This window comes from Rattus norvegicus, chromosome 5, assembly GCF_036323735.1.
Source record: "Rattus norvegicus strain BN/NHsdMcwi chromosome 5, GRCr8, whole genome shotgun sequence".
In the NCBI taxonomy this organism is placed as follows: Eukaryota; Metazoa; Chordata; class Mammalia; order Rodentia; family Muridae; genus Rattus; species Rattus norvegicus.
The window spans coordinates 134,062,595-134,089,150 of NC_086023.1; the positions used below are offsets into that span (position 1 = coordinate 134,062,595).

General features: G+C 42.7%; 1 pseudogene across 1 annotated transcript; it reads left to right on the plus strand.

Annotated features, from left to right (window-relative positions):
- Positions 1-1,456: 1,456 nt before the first annotated feature.
- Positions 1,457-26,556, plus strand: Cyp4a8-ps1 (cytochrome P450, family 4, subfamily a, polypeptide 8, pseudogene 1; annotated as a pseudogene). Its single transcript, XR_005505176.1, has 9 exons — positions 1,457-1,614; positions 14,821-14,997; positions 15,308-15,432; positions 15,841-15,992; positions 16,087-16,277; positions 16,378-16,511; positions 17,378-17,441; positions 17,591-17,656; positions 25,642-26,556. The product of XR_005505176.1 is annotated as a cytochrome P450, family 4, subfamily a, polypeptide 8, pseudogene 1 (transcript).

The window sequence follows — 26,556 nt, forward strand, 5'->3', positions numbered from 1 at the left end:
GCAGCCTTATTTATAATAGCCAGAAGCTGGAAAGAACCCAGATGCCCTTCAACAGAGGAATGGATACAGAAAATGAGGTATATCTACACAATGGAATATTACTCAGCTATCAAAAACAATGACTTTATGAAATTCATAGGCAAAGGGATTGAACTAGAAAATATCATCCTGAGTGAGGTAACCCAATCACAGAAAAATACACATGGTATGCACTCATCGATAAGTGGCTATTAGCCCAAATGCTTGAATTACCCTAGATGCACAGAACACATGATGAAACTCAAGAAGGATGACCAAAATGCAAATGCTTCACTCCTTCTTTAAAAGGGAACAAGAATACTCTTAGGAGAGAATAGGGAGGCAAAGTTTAGAACAGAAACAGAATGAACACCCATTCAGAGCCTGCCCCACATGTGGCCCATACATATACAGTCACCAAACTAGATAAAATGGATGAAGCAAAGAAGTGCAGGCCAACAGGAACCGGATGTAGATCTCTCCTGAGAGACCCAGCCAGAATACAGCAAATACATAGGTGAATGCCAGCAGCAAACCACTGAACTGAGAAAAGAACCCCCATTGAAGGAATCAGAGAAAGGACTTGAAGAGATTGAAGGGGCTCGAGACCCCATATGAACAACAATGCCAAGCAACCAGAGCTTCCAGGGACTAAGCCACTACCTAAAGACTATACATGGACTGACCCTGGACTCTGACCTCATAGGTAGCAATGAATATCCTAGTAAGAGCACCAGTGGAAGGGGAAGCCCTTGGTCCTTCCAAGACTGAACCCCCAGTGAACGTGATTGTTGGGGGGAGGGTGGTAATGGGGGGAGGATGGGGAGGGAAACACCCATAAGGAAGGGGAGGGGGAGGGGTTAGGGGGATGTTGGCCTGGAAACTGGAAGGAGAATAACAATTTAAATGCAAATAAGAAATACTCAAGTTAATAAAGATGAAAGAAAAAGAAATGTAAATAAGAAATACTGAAGCTAGTAAAGATGAAAAAAATAAAAAATAAATAAATAAAAAAGAATTAAATTTCTTTTTCTGTGTGAAGTCCTGTGCTAAAGGATGGAACATAGAGATCTACCTTGCAGTAGTTCAATGACAAAACCAGAAAGGTATTGTAAGAATCCAGCACCCCCACTTGGAACAGATAACATCTTTCCTTTATTCTTGTACTCCTCCATTTACTGAGTGGTTTGTGAAATGTCCCAGTTCCTGGCACTCTCCTGGACCCTAAAGTATGTCATGTTCTTGAAGAAAACACTGATGGTGTCCTGGTTGCACAGAATATAAAGGGGCAGCAGGCAGTAGGATGAGACCCACCCATTCATTGACCTGATACCTGAGGAGGTTCGGGAAGGCATTCTCTGTGACCTCAACATGAGCTGAGGTAGGACGTAGAGCTGGGTAAGTAAAAGGTGGGGGCAGCAGTCAATAGAGGCCATGCATGCTGCTGCAGCACCTGGACACCATCAAGGACACTGACGCTTCCTTAGAGGAAAATGGCCAGGGAAAGCAGAAGAGTCCAGAAGAACAGACTGATGATGACACACAGGACATCTCTTCAGTGGACTTAGAAGGCTCTTGGTGCTTGTTGGATCGGAGGTAAGGGGTGGAGCCTGAGGACTGAGTGGGAGACCAATGGGGCATCATCCTGAGGATCCCTAACCTCATGCCTTCTATAGGAGCTTCTCCATTGACAACTGATTTCCCTCTGATTATAATAAAGATAAAAAACGATGAAATAAAAATAAAAAATTGTCCTAGTGGACTGTGATCCTTAGAAGTATGGCCTGCTCTTCCACACCAGGGAGCCAGAAGCTCATAGTAGGAGAAATACGGTAAAGAAACGCTAAGTCATAACATGACAGGTGTTATATTTTTGAGATCAGGATTAGGGTCAACATCACCAGGAAGATAAAAGGTGGTTTTGCCAAAATAAGGGCATCTGTAAATCAGGGTCAAGAGTCAAGTAGGTGTGACAGGTAAGGAATGCATCCTGGGTGAGCCCATCACAGAGCCTCACATCTTCAGCTCTGAGGTGGGCTTCAGGTCCAGTCTCTCTGAAATCTACACAGTACTTAAGTCCATTTCTCCCTCGGTTGCCTCTTTCTGGTCCAGGAAATGCGATGGAAAAAACAATTCATCATGAATGAGATGAAGGTGGTAATAACTTTGACCCTGCTCTGCTTTGAGTGGCTTCTAGATCCCACCAGAGTCTCTGTCTCTATATCAGGATTTCTGCTGAATCCGAGAATGGGTCCATTGGTGTCTCAGAAAGCTCCAATAGTATTAACAAGGGCAAGTACCACACAGGCTCCAAGTGCCTCCTGCTTGCCATTCTGTCTTCCAGTCATTTGCTCCCACCCCTTCCAGTCTGGCCTCATCCTTGCTTTGGTTTGCTCCCTAGTCTTTTTTCTGCCTGCCATCGGTGGATTCTCCCATCCCCCTGCCTCTAGATTCCCCACTTGCTTGTCTTTCCAGCTATCTCCTTCCTGCTTGTGTGTCAGTGTCCTCCTCATTTCTGACCACCTTTCTTCCCTGCACAAATGCCTGCCCCATGCCCTTGTCTTTCCCTTGCTGTTGTTATGTCTGTGCCAATGTGACTGTCCCAGTTTGCTGCTACGAAATAACACTGTTCTCATGGATTAAACAGCACATACTTAGTCTTCCATATTTGCAGGTCAGATGTCTGCATCAGCTTTCCCTGAATTAAAAAGTAATTTTTTTTCAGGAGTTCTCGGGGCAAACCACTTTCTCCCATCTTCTAGTTTCTAGAGCTTTGCACTTAAGGCAAAGTAGATTAGGCCCACCAAGAATCAACTCTTGTAACTGAAGTCAACTAATTATAGTCATTATTCACAGCAGAACTAAACTAGTTTATAACTGAATGGCCGGGTAATTCACCACAGTCATGAGGAACTTAAAAGCCAAACATTACATTTCACACTTATTAACTTGGAATGGTTCATCCCTTTGAAAGTACTTAATCTGAAAACACATATTTGATGGATACACAATCCTCAGTAGGTTAGCTTGTCTTCACATAGTGGAGTAAGCCAAATCTTTATCCGCTGAAGTTCTGGGGTCCTCAAAATCCTGCTTGAATTGGGTTGTTGTCTTATTCAAATAGCTTTAGTGAAAAGATGTATTAAGGGATAGAAGATACTCAGTGATAGTTCTTGGTTCCAGACATTCTTTCCCTTCCTTCTTTGGTAAGAATTCTATCAAGATCATCCTGAAAATCAGGGTCAATTATCAAATAATACAGTAGTTCTCTTTGACTCAATGCCACAATCACCCAAAATGCCAAGTACAGAACATCAGGGTCAATAAAATAGTGTTGGATTTCAGTGGAAGCTTTTCTCCCAGTTAATCCTTCAGGCCATTTGACAACATGATTATTAGACAGGGCCAAGATGTGTTTTTTGTTCAGTCACTAAGGGGAGCAAGGAACATGTGCCATTCTTATTTCCATCCCTTGATTTCTGGACCCAGGATGCCTGGTTGTGGGGAAAATAGTGGCATACTCAGCATTGTTTTTTTTATATTCCATATAATACATTTTGATTATATTAATTTCTAAGTACACATCAACTCCAAAGAACATTGCCCTCCAGCTAGTACTGTATATCAAAATCTTTTCAAAAGTTATTTCTCTGGTTCTAGGACTCACAGCTGAGAAAGATATACTCAATAATGACCAAAGGTGAAAAGACTCAACAGACACTAAAGGATTGATGTTGGCACTCATTGGATCGTCCCCTACATAGGAGAAGTTTAATTTGAACTCAGTCCAAGTTCAAGCTTTATACTTTTCAGTCACTTTTCTCACTTTAATAGAGTACATCCCGTGAGTTCGAGAGATGGACTGTTATAATTAAGACATAGGAGACAGGTGTTGTCATCTTAGCACAGCACAGAAGGCAACAGTTGGCTTACTGTGGTAAGAGAACTGGGTTCTGATGGTGCCAAGTGGCCTTGGTTTCTGTTGCTTATGTTCTTGCACTTGCCTCTTGCCATTTGTTTATCTCTGGTGTTAACTGGACTTGCTTCTCTCTTACTGAAACCTGACCCTCCTATGAGCCTGGGAGCCTGATTGTGATTGTGATTGGCAGGGGTGGTAGTAGCTGGAGCACAGGATCTGCTCCCAGGTGCAGTTGGGGACTGGAAGTTTATTTTAAGTTTTATACCCAAAGCTAAGATTGGAGCCATTAGAAGCAAACAATAGAGAACATACTGGTTGGGTATAACAGTGCCCACCATTGATCCCAGCACTGAGGAGGCAAAGCCAGAAGGAGCTCTATGTGTTTGAGGCCAACCTAGTCTACAGAGTGAGTTCTAAGACAGTCAAGTCTATATAGTAAGACTCAGCCTCAAACAAACAAACAAATAACAACAACCACACACATACCAAATAATTCTCTTTTATTTGATTATGGAACTGATTAGCTTCTTTAAAAATGTCCATTTTAGCAGAAAGAATGGAAACAGGCAATCTCTGGAAGTAGGAGGTGGGGAGACCCTCTAGAATGCACCAGAGACCTGGGAGTTGAGAAATTCCCAGGACTCAAAGAGAGGGACCTTGGATGAAGTGCTCTACACTGGGGAGGAGGAACTTGTAGAGTCCACCTCCAGCAGAGGGACAGGACATCAAGTGAGGAAAGGGGTTGGCATCCCCAGTCAAAAGCTCTGAACCACAATTCTTCTTGTCTGAAAGAACTTCAGAAACAAAAATGAAGAAAAGCTTGAGGGAAAAGAGGTCCAGTGACAGACCCAAATTGGGATCCAGCTCAAGGGGAGGTTCCAAGGCCTGACACTGTCACTGATGTTGTGGTGTGCTTGCAGACAGGAGCCTAGCAAGGCTGCCCTCTGAGAGGCCTAACAAGCAGCTGAAGGATTCAGATGCAGATACTAGCACCCAATGGACAGAACCCAGGGATCCCTGTGGTTGAAATTGGGAAAAGCTGGAAGAAGCTGAGGAGGAGGGTAGTACCAGGGGAAGACCAGCAGTCTCAACTGACCTGAGTTCTCTCAGACACTGAGCCACCAACCAGGCAGCATTACACCAGCTGATATGAGGCCTCTGACCCATATACAGCAGAGGACTTCCTGGTCTGGTCTCAGTGAGAGAAGATGCACCTAACCCTCAGGAGACTTGAGGCCCCAAGGAGTAGGGAGACCTGGAGGGATGGCGCTCAAAGCTTAGGGACATCCTCTTAGACATGGGGTCAGGGGAGGTATGAAATGGGAAGTGGTTGGAGAGTAGAACAGGAGGGGGATGCAGTCTGGACTGTAAAAAAAGGATTAAAGAATAAAACAAATAAATTTATTTTTTAAAATTCCATTTTATTTGTGTTATCTTCCCAAACTTGTACAAGTATTACATTGTGGTTTAGGAGAAAAATCAGTGTGTTTAGTGGTTTCAAAATGCAGAAATATTGATGTGTGAAGACTTTTTTCCTTAAAAAGGCACGTAAGGCTGCCACCGCAGAGAGCCCTTGGGCAGCACCCCGCGAGCAAACTTGAGCCTCGGGACCACAGGTAAGACCAACTTGTCTGCTGCAAGAGAGCTGCCTGGTGAGATCGGGACACACAGAGGCAGAGTTCATCTAGGACCGGGCACGTCCTGTGTTTGCTGGAGGTCCCACGCCCCCGGATCCCGGGCCCGCAGCAGCTCTCTGCTCCCAGACCCTGTGGGAAAGACACCTCACCGCCTGATCAGGTGGGCACTCCTGAGGCTGCAGAGCGGAAGAGACCACCAACACTGCCCACCCCTGCCCACATCCCTGGCCCAAGAGGAAACTGTATAAGGCCTCTGGGCTCCCGTAGGGGAGGGCCCAGGAGCGGCAGGACCCCTGCCTGAGACACCACCGGAACCTGAGGGAAACAGACCGGATAAACAGTTCTCTGCACCCAAATCCCGTGGGAGGGAGAGCTGAGCCTTCAGAGAGGCAGACAAGCCTGGGAAACCAGAAGAGACTGCTCTCTGTACATACATCTCGGACGCCAGAGGAAAACACCAAAGGCCATCTGGAACCCTGGTGCACTGAAGCTCCTGGAAGGGGCAGCACAGGTCTTCCTGGTTGCTGCCGCCGCAGAGAGCCCTTGGGCAGCACCCTGCGAGCAAACTTGAGCCTCGGGACCACAGGTAAGACCAACTTGTCTGCTGCAAGAAAGCTGCCTGGTGAACTCAAGACACAGGCCCGCAGAAACAGCTGAAGACCTGTAGAGAGGAAAAACTACAAGCCTGACAGCAGAACACTCTGTCCCCATAACTGACTGAAAGAGAGGAAAACAGGTCTACAGCACTCCCGACACACAGGCTTATAGGACAGTCTAGCCACTGTCAGAAATAGCAGAACAAAGTAACACGAGAGATAATCTGATGGCGAGAGGCAAGCGCAGGAACCCAAGCAACAGAAACCAAGACTACATGGCATCATCGGAGCCCAATTCTCCCACCAAAACAAACATGGAATATCCAAACACACCAGAAAAGCAAGATGTAGTTTCAAAATCATATTTGATCATGATGCTGGAGGACTTCAAGAAAGACATGAACACACTTAGGGAAACACAGGAAAACATTAATAAACAAGTAGAAGCCTACAGAGAGGAATCGCAAAAATCCCTGAAAGAATTCCAGGAAAACACAATCAAACAGTTGAAGGAATTAAAAATGGAAATAGAAGCAATCAAGAAAGAACACATGGAAACAACCCTGGATATAGAAAACCAAAAGAAGAGACAAGGAGCTGTAGATACAAGCCTCACCAACAGAATTCAAGAGATGGAAGAGAGAATCTCAGGAGCAGAAGATTCCATAGAAATCATTGACTCAACTGTCAAAGATAATGTAAAGCAGAAAAAGCTACTGGTCCAAAACATACAGGAAATCCAGGACTCAATGAGAAGATCAAACCTAAGGATAATAGGTATAGAAGAGAGTGAAGACTCCCAGCTCAAAGGACCAGTAAATATCTTCAACAAAATCATAGAAGAAAACTTCCCTAACCTAAAAAAAGAGATACCCATAGGCATACAAGAAGCCTACAGAACTCCAAATAGATTGGACCAGAAAAGAAACACCTCCCGTCACATAACAGTCAAAACACCAAATGCACAAAATAAAGAAAGAATATTAAAAGCAGTAAGGGAAAAAGGTCAAGTAACATATAAAGGCAGACCTATCAGAATCACACCAGACTTCTCGCCAGAAACTATGAAGGCCAGAAGATCCTGGACTGATGTCATACAGACCATAAGAGAACAAAAATGCCAGCCCAGGTTACTGTATCCTGCAAAACTCTCAATTAACATAGATGGAGACACCAAGATATTCCATGACAAAACCAAATTTACACAATATCTTTCTACAAATCCAGCACTACAAAGGATAATAAATGGTAAAGCCCAACATAAGGAGGCAAGCTATACCCTAGAAGAAGCAAGAAACTAATCGTCTTGGCAACAAAACAAAGAGAATGAAAGCACACAAACATAACCTCACATCCAAATATGAATATAACGGGAAGCAATAACCACTATTCCTTAATATCTCTCAACATCAATGGCCTCAACTCCCCAATAAAAAGAAATAGATTAACAAACTGGATACGCAACGAGGACCCTGCATTCTGCTGCCTACAGGAAACACACCTCAGAGACAAAGACAGACACTACCTCAGAGTGAAAGGCTGGAAAACAACTTTCCAAGCAAATGGTCAGAAGAAGCAAGCTGGAGTAGCCATTCTAATATCAAATAAAATCAATTTTCAATTAAAAGTCATCAAAAAAGATAAGGAAGGACACTTCATATTCATCAAAGGAAAAATCCACCAAGATGAACTCTCAATCCTAAATATCTATGCCCCAAATACAAGGGCACCTACATATGTAAAAGAAACCTTACTAAAGCTCAAAACACACATTGGACCTCACACAATAATAGTGGGAGATTTCAACACCCCACTCTCATTAATGGACAGATCATGGAAACAGAAATTAAACAGAGATGTAGACAGACTAAGAGAAGTCATGAGCCAAATGGACCTAACGGATATTTATAGAACATTCTATCCTAAAGCAAAAGGATATACCTTCTTCTCAGCTCCTCATGGTACTTTCTCCAAAATTGACCATATAATTGGTCAAAAAACGGGCCTCAACAGGTACAGAAAGATAGAAATAATCCCATGCGTGCTATCGGACCACCACGGCCTAAAACTGGTCTTCAATAACAATCAAGGAAGAATGTCCACATATACTTGGAAATTGAACAATGCTCTACTCAATGATAACCTGGTCAAGGAAGAAATAAAGAAAGAAATTAAAAACTTTTTAGAATTTAATGAAAATGAAGGTACAACATACCCAAACTTATGGGACACAATGAAAGCTGTGCTAAGAGGAAAACTCATAGCGCTGAGTGCCTGCAGAAAGAAACAGAAAAGAGCATATGTCAGCAGCTTGACAGCACACCTAAAAGATCTAGAACAAAAAGAAGCAAATACACCCAGGAGGAGTAGAAGGCAGGAAATAATCAAACTCAGAGCTGAAATCAACCAAGTAGAAACAAAAAGGACCATAGAAAGAATCAACAGAACCAAAAGTTGGTTCTTTGAGAAAATCAACAAGATAGATAAACCCTTAGCCAGACTAACGAGAGGACACAGAGAGTGCGTCCAAATTAACAAAATCAGAAATGAAAAGGGAGACATAACAACAGATTCAGAGGAAATTCAAAAAATCATCAGATCTTACTACAAAAACCTATATTCAACAAAACTTGAAAATCTTCAGGAAATGGACAATTTCCTAGACAGATACCAGGTACCGAAGTTAAATCAGGAACAGATAAACCAGTTAAACAACCCCATAACTCCTAAGGAAATAGAAGCAGTCATTAAAGGTCTCCCAACCAAAAAGAGCCCAGGTCCAGACGGGTTTAGTGCAGAATTCTATCAAACCTTCATAGAAGACCTCATACCAATATTATCCAAACTATTCCACAAAATTGAAACAGATGGATCACTACCGAATACCTTCTACGAAGCCACAATTACTCTTATACCTAAACCACACAAACACAACAAAGAAAGAGAACTTCAGACCAATTTCCCTTATGAATATCGACGCAAAAAATACTCAACAAAATTCTGGCAAACCGAATCCAAGAGCACATCAAAACAATCATCCACCATGATCAAGTAGGCTTCATCCCAGGCCTGCAGGGATGGTTTAATATACGGAAAACCATCAACGTGATCCATTATATAAACAAACTGAAAGAACAAAACCACATGATCATTTCATTAGATGCTGAGAAAGCATTTGACAAAATTCAACACCCCTTCATGATAAAAGTCCTGGAAAGAATAGGAATTCAAGGCCCATACCTGAACATGGTAAAAGCCATATACAGCAAACCAGTTGCTAACATTAAACTAAATGGAGAGAAACTTGAAGCAATCCCACTAAAATCAGGGACTAGACAAGGCTGCCAACTCTCTCCCTACTTATTCAATATAGTTCTTGAAGTTCTAGCCAGAGCAATCAGACAACAAAAGGATGTCAAGGGGATACAGATCGGAAAAGAAGAAGTCAAAATATCACTATTTGCAGATGATATGATAGTATATTTAAGTGATCCCAAAAGTTCCACCAGAGAACTACTAAAGCTGATAAACAACTTCAGCAAAGTGCCTGGGTATAAAATTAACTCAAATAAATCAGTTGCCTTCCTCTATACAAAAGAGAAACAAGCCGAGAAAGAAATTAGGGAAACGACACCCTTCATAATAGACCCAAATAATATAAAGTACCCCGGAGTGACTTTAACAAAGCAAGTAAAAGATCTGTACAATAAGAACTTCAAGACACTGAAGAAGGAAATTGAAGAAGACCTCAGAAGATGGAAAGATCTCCCATGCTCATGGATTGGCAGGATTAATATAGTAAAAATGGCCATTTTACCAAAAGCGATCTACAGATTCAATGCAATCCCCATCAAAATACCAATCCAATTCTTCAAAGAGTTAGACAGAACAATTTGCAAATTCATCTGGAATAACAAAAAACCCAGGATAGCTAAAGCTATCCTCAACAATAAAAGGACTTCAGGGGGAATCACTATCCCTGAACTCAAGCAGTATTACAGAGCAATAGTGATAAAAACTGCATGGTATTGGTACAGAGACAGACAGATAGACCAATGGAATAGAATTGAAGACCCAGAAATGAACCCGGGTACACACATATGGGCACTTGATTTTTGACAAAGGAGCCAAAACCATCCAATGGAAAAAAGATAGCATTTTCAGCAAATGGTGCTGGTTCAACTGGAGGTCAACATGTAGAAGAATGCAGATCGATCCATGCTTATCACCCTGTACAAATCTTAAGTCCCAAGTGGATCAAGGACCTCCACATCAAAGGAGACACACTCAAACTAATAGAAGAAAAACTAGGGAAGCATCTGGAACACATGGGCACTGGAAAAAATTTCCTGAACAAAACACCAATGGCTTACGCTGTAAGATCAAGAATTGACAAATGGGATCTCATAAAACTGCAAAGCTTCTGTAAGGCAAAGGACACTGTGGTTAGGACAAAACGGCAACCAACAGATTGGGAAAAGATCTTTACCAATCCTACAACAGATAGAGGCGTTATATCCAAAATATACAAAGAACTCAAGAAGTTAGACCACAGGGAAACAAATAACCCAATATAATAGCTAATAGCTTCCAGAAGCTATTAGCCCAAATGCTTGAATTACCCTAAATGCCTAGAACAAATGAAACTCAAGACAGATGATCAAAATGTGAATGGTTCACTCCTTCTTTAAAAGGGGAACAAGAATACCCTTGGCAGGGAAGAGAGAAGCAAAGATTAAAACAGAGACTGAAGGAACACCCATTCAGAGTCTGCCCCACATGTGGCCCATGCATATACAGCCATCCAATTAGACAAGATGGATGAAGCAAAGAAGTGCAGACCGACAGGAGCCGGATGTAGATCGCTCCTGAGAGACACAGCCAGAATACAGCAAATACAGAGGCGAATACCAGCAGCAAACCACTGAACTGAGAATCGGACCCCCGTTGAAGGAATCAGAGAAAGACCTGGAAGAGCTTGAAGGGGCTCGAGACCCCATATGTACAACAATGCCAAGCAACCAGAGTTTCCAGGGACTAAGCCACTACCTAAAGACTATACATGGACTGACCCTGGACTCTGACCTCATAGGTAGCAATGAATATCCTAGTAAGAGCACCAGTGGAAGGGGAAGCCCTGGGTTCTGCTAAGACTGAACCCCCAGTGAACTAGACTGTTGGGGGGAGGGGGACAATGGGGGGAGTGTGGGGAGGGGAACACCCATAAGGAAGGGGAGGGGGAGGGGGATGTTTGCCCGGAATCTGGGAAAGGGAATAACACTCGAAATGTATATAAGAAATACTCAAGTTAATAAAAAAAAAAAAAGGCACGTAAGCTTCTTTGACTTTAATTAAGTTGTAAAATTTCTCTTGGGCTTTTCTGTTAATGCTATTAATACATTCACAGGCACATAAATACATTAAGTTCTCTGTCTACGTAGTTTCTACCAGGGACTTGTTCATTTTGGAAACAAAACTCAAAAAGTAATTAAAAGTTTTAAAATAAAAAGTTTATCTGAGGTACTTGGCTTTTGGAGAGACATAAATAAAAATGAGTAATTAAAATTGTACTGGGATCAAATTCAACTTCTCCAAATTCAAAAATCAAGAACACACTGATGTGATCTACCTACAGGAAAATACCCTTCAATCGCAGCTCTGGGAACCGGCTGGCCCTACCTTTGCCTTTGCCAAATAAAACAAATCTGAAAGCACAGAGGAATAAAAACATTTATTTCCTGTTAAACTGCAGTATCTGAAGCTGAACTCAGACATGCTCAGTCTTAAGCTTTCTACATTTCATTTCCATCATTCTCCTAATTAATCAGTATTTATTAGCGATCATAGAAGCCACAGACCTGCCCACCACACAATACAAGAGGACATGTGAGGCTTAGTTACAGTCTTAATAAAGTTCATAAAGACTTAATAAATAGACTTAATAAATAGTCTATGCACAATTCTATACTCCACTTTAATTTATTATATGTGTATGAATATTTTGACTGCATGTATGTCTGTGTCAGAAGAGAGCATCAAATCACTTAGAGCTGAAGTTATAGATGGTTGTAAGCCACCCTGGGGTTGCTGAGAATTGAACTCAGGACCTCTGGAAGAGCAGCCAGTGCTCTCAACCAACTGAGGCATCTCTCTGCCCCCTACACTCTGTATTTATTATTTTGTTGTAAGATTTCCTAAAGTCCTCCAGAATTCTGCATGAGCATTGTGTTCACTGACTGCACACATCCAGCCAGAGGCTTGCCATATATCTTCTAATAGAAGCTTTTCTGGATAGGGAGAGAACAACTTTCATGCCAGCATGTGGGGTTTATAATGGGCCACGTCTTCTTGCCACTTGAACACTGAAAAAGCATAATGAGCAGTATGATCCTGTTACAATCAGAACTGCAACATGGACCAATTGCTCAACCTAGTGCGAGCTTTTCCACAGTAATCATTTTTTTAAAATGGCTGAACATTACTTCATTGTGTAAATGTACATTTTCTTTATCCATTCTTCTGTTAAAGGACATCTAGAGTGTTTCCAATTTCTGGTTATTATGAATAGAGCAGCAATGAACATGGTTGAGCAGGTGTCTCTGTAGTAAGATGAAGCATTCTTTAGAGTGGATCTTGAGGTAAATCAATTCCTATCTTCCTGAGAAACTATCACACTGCTTGCCATAGTGTCTGTACAAGTTTTCACTCCAAGCAGCAATGAATGACTGTTCCCTTATCCCATGTCCTCACCAGCATGAGTTGTCACTTGTTTTCTTCTGAAAGTAGCTTTGATTTGCATTTCCCTGATGGCTAAGGATGTTGAATATTTCTTGAAATGTTTCTCAGCCATTTGAATTTTTTCTATTGAGATATTTTTATTAGATATGTACCTCATTTTAATTGGACTATTCATTTCTTTGATATCTAGCTTCTTACATTCTTTGTATATTTTGACTATTAGCCCTCTATTAGGTGTACAGTTGGTAAAAATATTTTCCCATTCTGCACACCGCCATCTTACCCAAATATGGTATCTTTCGCCATGCAGAGGCTTCACTGTCTCATGAGATCTTATTTGTTACTTGTTGATCTTGGTGTCTGTGAGAACAGTGTTCTGGTCAGAGAACCTCTTCCTGTGCTAATAAATTCAAGGCTATTTCCCATTTTCTCTTCTCTCAGGTTCAGTGTAATTGCTTTTATGTTGAGATCTTTGATAAGCACTGTAATTCAGTGTTTTGATTATTGTGCTGAGGGGAATTTCTTTTCTGTTTCAGTGTATTTGGGGTTCCGTGTGCTTTTTATACTTTGATAGGCATCCCATCATTAGATTAGGGAAGTTTTCTTTTACGACTTTGTTGAAAATATTATCTGCCTTTGACCTAAGTTTTTTTCTCCTTCCTCTGTTTCTATTATTGTTAGATTTGGTCTTTTCACAGTATCCTAGATTCCTTGGGTGTTTTGTGCCAGGAACTTTTTAGATTTAAGATTTTTTGTGATTGATGTATCCACTTCTTCTATTGTGTTTTCAGTGCTGAGATTCTCTTTTCCATTTCTTGTATTTGGTTAGTGAGTCTTGTTTCCCTGGTTCCTGTTGGATTTCCTAATTTTTTTATTTATAGATTTCCTTCAGTTTTCCTTTCTTTTCTTTAGATGAACTCTTTTTTAAAGAATTATTTCTTTGTGTATATGAGTACTCTGTAATTGTCTTCAACACACCAGAAGAGGGCATTAAATCCCTTTACAGACGTTTGTGAGCCACCATGTCGTTGCTGGGAATTGAACTCAGGATCTCTGGAAGAGCAGTCAGTGGTCTTGACATTTGAGCCATCTCTCCAGCCCCCTCAATTTTCTTTATTGATTCTATTTTCACTTTCAGGATTTGAGTGTTTTTGTTCATTTTTTCCACGTATTGCTGTGTTTTCATGGATTTCTTTAAGGAGTTTGTTTCCTCTTTAAGGGCCTCTATTGCGTTCATAAAGAGTGCTTCAAGGTCTTGTACTTGTACTTTAACTACATTGGAATATTCAGGACCAGCTGTGGAGAGTTGCAGGACAGATTGTCCTGGCTGTTATTGTTTGTGGCTTTATGCTGGCAGCAAGGCAGCTGGGATTAGGAAGATTAGAGTCCTAGGTGATGATAACAAGTCTTGTCTTTGTTGAATAGGTGTTTTGTTCCTCAGTTTCTGTTTCCCCTCTGGTTTTTAAGAGAATGTTGTGACTGTTTCTTGCCTCTTAGAAAATCTTTTCGGGTCCTGATAGGTATGGGCACTGGGGATTCCAGGTAAAATGTTTCTGAGTACTGGGACCTGAGACATAGGACTAGAGATGGGCTCGAAGGGCTTTACAAGATGGAGGAAAGTAAGGTGTTCCTCCAGGATGGGGGCAGAAAGCAAGAAGAAAATTCTGTAAGGAGCTGGGTATGAGGCTAGGTGATTGGACTTAGAGGAAAGGAGGAAGAAGTGAAGATCTACAGAAGAGAAAAAAAATGCAATTAGCCTGTGTACTTCCCTGGTCAAAACATCTTGTGTTCACAGGGAGTCCCTTTGCTGTTTCTTAACTTAACTAAGTTGACAATGAAAATCAGCCATCACAACCTCTGATACAGGGAATCTTAATCATATTTACAGATGAAGGAAATGAGTCTGTTCTAGTTATCAACAGTCTTCTGGGAGACGTGGAGTCAGTTCTCTGCTTCTATTACAGGATAAATGGGAACAGATTGTTGGACAGGATTCCACCCTGGAGATCGTTCAACACAACACCTTGATGACGTTGGACACCATCATGAAGTGTGCCTTCAGCCAAGAGGGCAGTGTCCAGTTGGACAGGTGAGTAATACTGCTGAACTAGTCTTTGGTCTTGCCAACTAGTGTGGCCTCACCTGAGAAGCAGATGGAACAGCTTAGATACTAACATCTACAAAACACAAGATTCTCTACCCTGCCTCAGATACACCACAGATTTCCAGACAGGCGGAAGCCTGAATGGCCATGACATCTTCTAAAGACATGATGATTGCGGGGTTAGAAAACAGAAACAACATGCATCCTAGTATTATCTCTGTCCAAATTAAGGGAATTATTGCTCTGTCTTTGTGTCTTATCTCCTTACCACTGTTCTGTTCTTTTGTGTTCACAGAAAATACAAGTCCTACATCAAGGCAGTTGGGGACCTGAACAATCTCTCTTTTTTCCGTATATGGAACATCTTTCACCAGAATGACATCATCTATAGTCTGTCCTCTAATGGCTGCCAGGCCAACAGTGCCTGTTGACTTGCCCATGAGCACACAGGTTCTGTCTGGTTCTTTTCTCTGCCCTCTTTCACCAGGGTCAGTCTAAAGAGGCCCACCAAAATCTCTAAGACTGAGACATGTCCTTTGGCCCTCTGAAGAATGAAAGATGAATTCATCTGGGTACTTTCCTAGTACAAGGAAGCTAAGGTGTAGGATATTGAGTGATATGTAGTGATTACTTGAGGCATCACATTGGTGCTATTAAATAAAATCATTCCAGCAGGATCCATAAAGATCTTCTCCAGTTGTTATCCTGAGAAGCAGCCTGGTCTCTGTCAGGTGCACTGGCTTCTCACACCTTAACCAACCCTGAGCCATATGCATCCTGGCCTCTAGGGGAGTAGAGGTCAGGAAAGAGGGCACATGGGCCTCTTAGGAATGGTGCTTTCATCTCTGCCTGGTATCTACTATGCTTTCACAGACCAAGTGATCAAATCAAGGAAGGCTCAACTTCAGGATGAGGAAGAGTTGCAAAAGGTTAAGCAGAAAAGACGATTGGATTTCCTGGACATCCTTCTGTTTGCCAGAGTGAGTGTAGGAAACCACACGAGAGACTTGAGACTTGGTCTAGAATCACAGAATAAAAAGAAAACATTACTCTCTCATCTGTGGCCTTATCCAGATAGAAAATGGAAGCAGCTTATCTGATAAGGACCTGCGTGCTGAAGTGGATACCTTCATGTTCGAGGGCCATGACACCACAGCTAGCGGTATCTCTTGGATCTTCTATGCTTTGGCCACAAATCCTGAACACCAGCAGGGATGCAGGAAGGAGATCCAGAGTCTCCTAGGAGATGGAGCTTCTATCACCTGGTGAGTGGGAGCTCAATATGGATGAGATTTCTGTCTTCTGTTAATGGGAAGCTCCTGGTTGTCCTAGCTCTGTGTGACTTTCAGATGGGCCTCATTTCAGGGACGACCTGGACAAGATGCCCTATACCACCATGTGCATCAAGGAGGCTCTGAGTATCTACCCACCTGTACCATCTGTGAGCAGAATGCTCAGCACACCTGTCACCTTCCCGGATGGATGCTCTTTACCCAAAAGTATGCAGTCCCCAGACCATCTCAGCAGGGGCAAAGAAGAAGGTTCTTCAGCAGTTTTGAACTAGTGAAGTCTCTAATGGATTTCCCATGTCTTATCAGTAGTGTTGGAAGGAATTTTACTTTAAGTTAGAAGGCAGTGTGTGAAGTGCTTTACATACAGTTAGACTTCAGAAAAATGTCAGGAGATAAATGCCAACCTCTATATTGAACTTGAGCCTTTAGGCATTAGTTGCTAAATTATTACTGAATGCAAAAAAGAACTTGGTAAGTGCTTGGAAGATATGTTTTTCTATGGGTGAAGGCAAATGAGAAAATTCAGGGACTCCCATGTCATAGTTGAAACATATTCCACTGTCTGAGGATCCCCCAAGTTGATGGGATAGCTCACCTGATGACCAGATCTTAGTTCCATATCATGGAGGAAAAATACCCACATAATCACTTATCATTGGGCATGATTTCCCCATGTGCCACAGTGAAGCTGTGTGAACAAGAAAGGGTCTTGCTGAGGCTCCAGAATCTCATCTAAAAATGGGTATACAATAGTTGTTTTTGGAAGCTGCCTGGGAGTGTTGAGTGTGGAGAAGACTCATGAAAGGCATTTGATAAAAGAGAGTTATCATTTACTTAATATAATAGTGATTCTCAAATGGTTTCTTCTTCTCACACCCAAATGCATGTTGTTCGCAAGTAACTCACACACAGTGCTTTACCTACTTCAGCCCATCCTTCTTCTGTGTAATCCAAATGATGATTCCAGCATGCCGACCATGTGTGTGTGTGTGTGCATATTCTCTGCTGAATAAGGGAGCTAGAGCCCTATCCATTAGCATAACCACTCATTCCTTGTACCACTCACCCCAAAGGTATCACAGCCGTGCTCTCCTTTTATGGCCATCATCACAACCCAACTTTGTGACCAAACCCAGAGTTAAAATGGGAGATGGGAGAAGGTCACAGGAAGATATCTCAGGACCAACACTCCCCTCCAACTCTCACTCCTGACCATTTGGTCCCTTCATGAGCCAGAAGTAGGAGTTTGATTCTCGCCTACCCTGAATCTGGTATTCACACTGCAGGTGTTTGACCCTTATCGGGTCTTCCCAACACAGCCACTTGTTCCTGCCCTTCTCAGGAGGAGCAAGGTGAGGTGTGTACTGTGTGTAAGGAATGGAGACAAGGGTAGTCTCTGGGTACATATCTAGTATCTGTGATTCCCTGGGTTCCTATGTGACATCTTCAGGTGCTTGTAGGGGGGCATTTTCTGTGTCCCCCAAAAGAGTTGGTATTTAAGGGTTCACCTGGTGGAGGGGCGGTTTGCAATAGCCATGTAAGCTTGCATCAGTGTATGTTTCCAACTTCAGTGTATGTTGGCATTTTCACCATTGCTACAATATGAATCTTCATACTTAGGTTTTCTCATGCAAACTGGTTCTCAGGCATTTGTTTCCCTCATCTTTTACATATCTTAAAGGATGAATGTAAGTCTCTATCACTCTCAAACCATCCAGCCACTTCTGTTTAATTTTTCAATCAGTTGCAACAATGACTATAAAAACACTTTTTTCTGTTTTTAAAATTGGAAAAGATGAGGGTCCATTGTGGTAGGGTGAACACCAATGAGTCTACTTCTATATAGTTTATCTTCTAGCCCAACAAAATTTCTACTAATAATTTCTATTAATATGTCTGGTTTCCCAATGAGCAAAATTTGGAGAGAAGTTTACACTGTAGGGCTGTGGTCCACTTACCAGCTTTGGAAAGTGGAAAGGGTATATGAGACATGACCTCACATAACATGTACTAATGTGTACACTAACAAACATGCCTGAAAGAGCTGTTGAATGAGAAAGTTACAGTGCAGAGAGCTGCTCAGAAATGAGTAAAGGCTGAAGGTCTCAATCATCTTGTAGAATGCAAAGTGCCAAGGAAGTAATGAAGGGAAAGAATCCTTTTCTCTGTCCACAGTTCTGTGACTTCTACCATGCCAAATCAATTGTCACAGAGCAGGCTGTAAGCATATTGTTTATCTAGGATAAGTTTACCTAGGGGTGAACACTTCCTCTTAGGGCTCAGTTAGAAATCATGATGAGGTCATTAACAAATAGAAGAGAATCAGGTAGTTCAATTACCATAAAAGGTTACCCTTTGTGTGCTCCAATGAATTTTTATTTTTAAAATTAATAAAATCCAAAGACAAAAGTATTTATTAAGGCTATTTTTCTTGGGCTAATTCCTATGCTGTGACAAAATTGCAAAGAAGTAGGGTACTGCCTCCAGTTCAGCAGCAAGAACAGAAAGCTGGTCTACAGAATCAGCCACACCCGTGGGAAACAGACATCATTTCTTTCTTCTTTGATACTGTCCTTTACTCACTGAGAAGTTAGTAGAATGATTGACATTCCTGGCACTGTCCTAAGTCCTGGACTGAGCTGTGGCCTCCAATGAAGTGCACCAATGGCATAGCTTGACAGACGATGAGGATAAGTTCTTTGTTCTGAGCCCTGAGAATGTGTGTGTGGGGTGGGGTGGGGGGACAAAGACAGACAGAGATACATAGGGAGGGACAATGAAGGAGAGAGACAGAGAGAGAGATGGAGAGAGGGACAGAGAGACATGTAGAGAGCGGCGCGGCGAAACAAAGATGGCGCCGACATCCAGCCTTGTCTGGATATAAACGACTTACTGCGCATGTGCAGGCTTGTCCCCTTGCTAGGGCTCCCTCTAGTGGTGAACAGCGGTACTGCACATGTGCGGTTTATGCACCAGGTGTTAGTTGACTGTTAATATGCTAATGAGGTGATTCATTCTCCGCCAATCCCTGGAGGACAAGTAGTGGGGTGATCCAAGCCCCACCAATCCCTGAGAGATAATTAGCATACTGTTGTCTATATAAGCCGAGCGATTTTGCTGCTCGGAGTCCCTGTTCAAGAGAGCTGTAACACTAAGAGAGCTGTAACACTAAGAAGAGCTGTAACACAGTAAAGGCTTGCTCGCAGAAGAATCCTGTTGCCGCGCGTCGTTCTTGCTGGCGGGACATTGGGCGCGCGACAAGTGGTGCCGAGACCCGGGAACCAACATCGCTGGTGCCAGGGGACCCTTCAGTGTGCTGAAGAGGATTCAGAACTGCGAGAAGGTAAATTAAAAGGTAAGCTTCGAGAGGCATGCCCCTTTTTGGAAGAGAGCATGTCAGAAACAGAGCAGAGTGAGAAATTAGGCTTCGAGAGGCATGCCCCTTTTTGGATTTAAGAGAGCATGTCAGAAACGGAGCAGAGGCAGAAACGGAGCAGAGTGAGAAATTAGGAGCTCAAATTAGGAGCTCGCAAAAAGAAAAAGGTTACTAAAACAAAAGTGAAAGAGATACAAAAGGCAGAAGAAATGCCGCTGGAGGAAAAAATAAGAGTGCCCCGGAGGACGAAGTACAAGTCATCCGGAGAGGATACTTTGTATCCACTAAAAGAATTAGAAGCCTTAGAACTGTCTGGCAGTGACTCTGAGCAAGAGTTGTCAGAGTCCGAGGAGGAGGAATTAGAGGAAGAGGCAGCCATATATGAGGAAGAAAGATATGGGCCTAGGTGGAGAGCCACTGTGAAGAAACCTAAAGTTATGGATCCTTTGTGGGCAAGGCTGGTAATTTTGTTTCTTTTTTTCTTTGTGTGGGATAGAGAAGCCACAGACGGCAAGCTTAAGCCCGGACCAAAACCTCTTTGGCAAATGGTCCCTGCCTGCTTAGAGGATAAACAATGTGAGGAAGCCGTTAGAGCCGTTAGGACAGGTCAGAGGGTCCTTGCAGAGCAACAAAGTATGTCAGAGGGAGAAAAGGTCTCCAAAGAAAAAAAGAAAAGAAAAGGAGATAAAAGGAACAGAGAGAAGGCAGAGATAAAAAAAGAGGTTAATCAGGACCAGGAAACAAATAAGATATATTCATTAAAAGCCTTGACCTTAGAAATGTCAGACAATCTAGAAAGCATCACCGACAGCTTAGAGAAAGTGAAACTAAAGGTAGAACCATCGGGTCCCGGGCCTCCCGCAGAGCAACAAAAGGAAGCGCAGGACTCGACCTCAGTTCGACCACCAGACTCGTATTGACCCCTCGAATGGGAACTCAGGTGGTGGATACAGATTTTAAAGGCCCCAGTAAGCAGAATTCAGAAGGATCACAGAAACTGAAAGCATGTGCAAAGATAAAGATTTGGGGTAGTGGTAGTGGACAAGGTAATAATGGTAAAATGTTTTTGTGTATGTGTTCTTTTAGAGTTATGTTAAAATCTAGAGAAGCAAAGTCGATTCTCATAGATGCTTCTAGTCTTTGGACCCTGACTAGAGACAGTTTACACCCTGGACAAGAGAGAGAATGGGGTTGAGAAAAACATTCCTCCCGAACTCTCCACAGATGCTTTGGCAAAAGAAGGAAATGAGCTTAAACTTTTTGGAGCTCTCCTGGGAACAGAAGGAGGTGGGAGACGTCTTGCCTCCTTGCTGGCTCCTATTGGAGAAGTGCTTATTTCTGGTTCTGGGTTCTTTAGGTAGGATGTTTGGGTCCTTTTGGTGGAACACCATCTAGTTCTTTTCCTCTGTGTCTATTGTCTGTCCTTGGTGCACCAAGCTGTCCATGTATGTCAATTTATGTCTGGGTTTTGCTTCTCCTTGCTTGAATGTTTTGTGTTTCATGTTTAAAAGAAAAGGTTAAAATTTTAAATGCTGGTTGATTCACCCATTGATGTAGCTTTAACTCCTTTCAAGAAAGGAACAAATAAATAAAAAGTTTCAATTGGCTTTTGGAGCCTGCATCTGTAGCTAGAAGCCTAAGTTGGCTGGGTAAGCTCCCCAGGGGGCTGGCTAAATGTTTACACTAGCCGATCCTAAAGACACAAGGAGCTTCACAGCTTCTAAGGTAACGGAACTGATCGCTGTCTCTCTTAGAAAAATCTTTGACTGTGATTATTGGACTCAACAGGTGACAAGGTGTTTCTCTTAAAACTACAGCTAGAAAAAGTAAAAATGGTGATTGATTTAAATATTAAAGGTATGTGTAGCCACTTCATTTTTGTTTTCTGATTGGTTTTAAATGTATAAATATTCTCTACATGCCTTAGTTATGGACTATTGGCTTTTAAGTTATTGGATATGGTTTAAAAAAAATGTAACATTGATAACAGAAAGTTGACATAAAACTGGTAAAATTTAAAATATGCTCATGTTTCTGTTGATACCTGTTCCGGTATTATACACGCTACTCTGATGACTGGTGAAAAGGCTTGTAATGCCATTAGCCATTGCTTAGAGGCATGGGCAGCCTGGGGAAAGCCTGATAGTCTCAAGACAGACAATGGGCCTGTCTACACTGCAAAGTTCTTTCAGGCATTTTGCCAGACAATGCAGGTCGGTCATACTACAGGCTTACCATACAATCCCCAAGGACAAGGAATTGTGGAAAGGGTACATCGTACCTTAAAAGAGCTTATAAAAAAAAAAAACAAAACAAAAAGAGGGAATTGCCAGCAGCCGAACACCAAAAGAACAACTTTCTTTAGCTCTATTTACTCTAAATTTCTTAATTTTGGATGCGCATGGCTGCTCTGCTGCGGATCGCCATGCTGCTACTACACCTATAACTAATGCAGAAGTAAAGTGGAAGGATGTCTTAACTGATGAATGGCGTGGCCCAGATCCCGTGATTTCGAGATCTAGGGGAGCGATTTGTGTTTTTCCGCAGAATCAAGAAAATCCAATTTGGGTACCTGAGTGTTTGACTCGAAAATTGCCTTCTGCTCTTCCTGAAGATGAGACTACGAACCCTACTATTACTACTGGGAATGGTAATACAGGTTAATTCTCTCACCCTGTGGGCTATTGCCAGATCCTGGCCAGTACCCATGCCAGTTCATAGCAATTCTACTCTTTTGAGAATAAGACTGACAAGCATAATCTCTGGTCTTGGTTTCAATGGGTGCTGTCCAATGAGCAAGGGGCATATACATCCCTGACCCCCTTTGCTAGGTTGATGGGAGAGAACTTCGTGCTGTATAATGTTTCAGCTACCAGAAAAAGGTGATACCAGGTTGATCAATATTCAATATAATAACCTCTTGGTAAATAATACTGCCACTAGTACTTCAGGATGTGCTAGATCACCTTTTTTCTGATAAGCACTAATGTAAGCAGTGGTGCTTTAAATTGTAATAGCTCTGATGTAGTCTGCTATTTAGCTGAATGCTGGGATGGCACTAATGACACCGCAGTGATGGTTAAGATTCCCTCCTTTGTGCCAATCCCAGTGGAGGCAAACCCAGATAGCTTTCCTATTCTTAATTTGCTGGGAGCCAAAAGAGATTTTGGAATTACGGCAGCCATAATTTCAGCCATTGTGCTGTCTGCTGCCGCAGCTACCACAGCTGAAATCGCTATGACCAATCAAATACAGACGGCTGAGACTGTCAATCAGATTGTAGAAAGAACTGCAGTGGTGCTAGAGATACAAGAAGAATTTAATACCCATTTGGCATCTGGCCTTCTATTAGCCAATCAAAGGATAGATTTAGTTCAAGAACAAATTGAAGCACTGTATCATATGACACAGCTGTCTTGTGTTTCCTCCCTTAGAGGTTTATGCATTATTCCTTTGTGAGCTAACTTTTCTCAGAATTTTCAACAGAGCAAAGAAATCTCGAATTATCTGAAAGGAAACTGGTCCATGAAAGCAGAGCAACTATCAAGACAATTGCTGATGCAGATTGCTGTCCTCAACAGCACTAGGCTGGACCCCATCACAGTTGAAGACTTTACCTCATGGATTACCAATGCTTTCTCCCTTTTCAAGGAGTGGGCGGGCATGTTTGTCCCGGGGAGCCATTGTCCTCCTGGGATGCGGAGTAGGTCTCTGGCTTATTGGCTGTTTAAAAAGAGAACATACCAGACACAAAATGGTTGTTTACCAGGCTATGACCACCATTAAAAAGGGTGCTTCTCCCAACATATGGCTGGCCTCTTTGAAAGATCAAGAGTTCGCCCTAGATCATTTTTGTCACAGTCATGTGGAGTCATTGTATCCAGGGACGGGCAACTTTCCTCGAACTCGGACCAACCTAAGACATGGGGCCCAGTGGCGATAGGGTAACTCTATGACGGGTAAGGCCGAGTTTGGATGAGAACGACCTAAGACAGGAGCAATGACAAGATTGACGTGACACCCAGATCTAGACCAGTCATTTTATTAAACAAAAAAGGGGGAGATGTAGAGAGCGGCGCGGCGAAACAAAGATGGCGCCGACATCCAGCCTTGTCTGGATATAAACGACTTACTGCGCATGTGCAGGCTTGTCCCCTTGCTAGGGCTCCCTCTAGTGGTGAACAGCGGTACTGCACATGTGCGGTTTATGCACCAGGTGTTAGTTGACTGTTAATATGCTAATGAGGTGATTCATTCTCCGCCAATCCCTGGAGGACAAGTAGTGGGGTGATCCAAGCCCCACCAATCCCTGAGAGATAATTAGCATACTGTTGTCTATATAAGCCGAGCGATTTTGCTGCTCGGAGTCCCTGTTCAAGAGAGCTGTAACACTAAGAGAGCTGTAACACTAAGAAGAGCTGTAACACAGTAAAGGCTTGCTCGCAGAAGAATCCTGTTGCCGCGCGTCGTTCTTGCTGGCGGGACATTGGGCGCGCGACAGAGACAGACAAACAGACAGACAGACAGACACACACACACACACACACTCACACACATACACAGATAGGAAGACAGAGAGAGTATTTCTCCTCAGCTTCAACATTTGCTGAGATAAGTAGGGGCAGAAAGGGTAGGAGGTGGGGAGGCAATAACTTAGGGGTGTGATTGCAGCTGAGCCATCTAGACACTATCCTATTAGTTTGGTAGACTAGGAGGGTCAAGAGTAAGTGAGAGAATTGAGGGGAACCAGTGAAGTCCAGGCAGAAAACTGAGGACGTTAACATACAGGAGATGTACGGAAATAGAACTAAAGGCCTATAGGTCCTGTGGACTGACGAGGAAGTGGAGTCTAACCACTGAGTAGGAGGAGTTTGAGGACCGCTAAACTGGTATGTTTTCTAGGAACTTCTCTATTAGCATCTGACTACTATGTTAAAACCATATTGACTTTGCTCCCAAGACATTGATTCCTAAGAGTGTGATCCACCCCTCTCCATGTTGTCCTAAGCAGTAAAATCCCCACTGGTGGATGAGAAACTTAATATGAGGAGTCAACTAGTCAAAGACTGCTGCTAAGAGGCTGGCTGGTCTGAACTGGTTGATTCATTGTCTCTCAAAGCAGGATTAGAGTCAGTCTCAGAATAGAGGGGTATTTGTAAAAGATTAAGACAGCAAGAAAGAACATGAAAGACAGGAGCCTAGCATATCTGTCCTCTGAGAGGCTCCACCCAGCAGCTCACTGTAACAGATGCAGAGACTCACAATCAAACATTGGATGGAGCTTGATTGAGGGCTCCAAAGGGCATAAGAACTCCACAGGAAGATGAATAGAGTCAACTAACCTGTACTCTTGTGGGCTCTCAGAAACCGAATCACTAACTGAAGAGCCTACACAGGCTGCAATGAGCCCCCTCATGCACATATGAGGCAGATGTGCAGCTCAGTCTTCATGTGGGTCCCACAACAACTGGAGCAGGGGCTATCCCTAAAGCTGTAGCCTGTCTGTGACATATGTTCCCCTAACTAGACTGCCTTGTCTGGCCTCAATGGGAGAGGGTATGCCTAATCCTACAGAGACTTGATGTGCCAGAGTGGCAGTGGGAAGGGGGAGTACTGAGGGTGAAGGCTCAAACCTCTCTGAGAAGGAGAAGGGAGGATGGGAAGAGGGACTGTGTGAGGAGAAACAGGGAGAGTGGCAATGGATTAGGTGGTTATATGGAAGAGTTTGGAAAGAGGATAGGAAAGGGAGAAGGGTTGTAATTATAAACCCAAAGTAAAAAAATACAATAAAAGAAAAAGACAGAAAGAATGAAGGCCCAAGGGAGAGGTATACATGTGTGACTGACTGGTAAGGAAGATTGCCCTAGATGCCCAGTTCTATGGTAGGGCACAGAGGACAATGCCTACACAGCTCACAATAGAACCTGAGGACAGTTATTTTATTGCACCTTTCTGACCTAGGAACTGCATTGGGAAACAGTTTGCCATGAATGAACTGAAGGTGGCCATAGCCCTGACCCTGCTCTGTTTGAGGCTGCTGCCAGATCCCACCAGGATCCCAATCCCCATACCAAGACTTGTGTTGAAGTCCAAGAATGGGATCTACCTGCATCTCAAAAAGCTCCAATAATCTTGACAGCACAAGACAGCTCCAACAGCATGCTGTCTGCCATTTGTCTTTCTGTCACTCACTCTTGTCCCCACTCCATCTGCTCACATCTCATTCTTTCTTCTCACCTTGTTCACCACCACCCACCTTCTGCTGTGTTTCCGGTCTCCTTGTCTGTCAGTCTTTCTATCTCAACTTCTGGAATTTCTACCTGCTTTTCTCTCTACCTGGCCCCTACCTGACTTCATGTTTGACCTTTGACCTTAATGATCTCCCTAAATTACACCCTGCCTACTCTTCTGCATATTTCCTTCCATTCTATTTTTTTGTCTATGCTTAAATTGAGCTTTATACCAATGTCATAATTAATTAAAATAGAAGTATGTGCCCTACGGTTGTATATATCAGGTGTTTTTCATGATTTCATTAGAATTAAGCTAAGGTCATTGCAGTACCATTACCCTTGGTTATTTCTGTGCCTCTTTTACCTTTTCCATCACCTATAGCTGCATTCCTAGGTTGCAAGAGCCCTTCTAAGCCTTAAAATCCAACACTGTCTTTAAGCATCTCTTATTCTGTCTCTAGGTCATCTCTCCATCTTGTCAATATGTATGTTTATTTTGTGCCTAAAGTGGTAATACTGGTCATATTCTTGGTTCTGTCAAGATTACGATATGCATATCTGAAAGAGCCATTGTTCCAGCAACCTAACACAGTCCTTCTCTGACTGTCACCTCATCTATCCATATAAATCTCACCTTCAAATT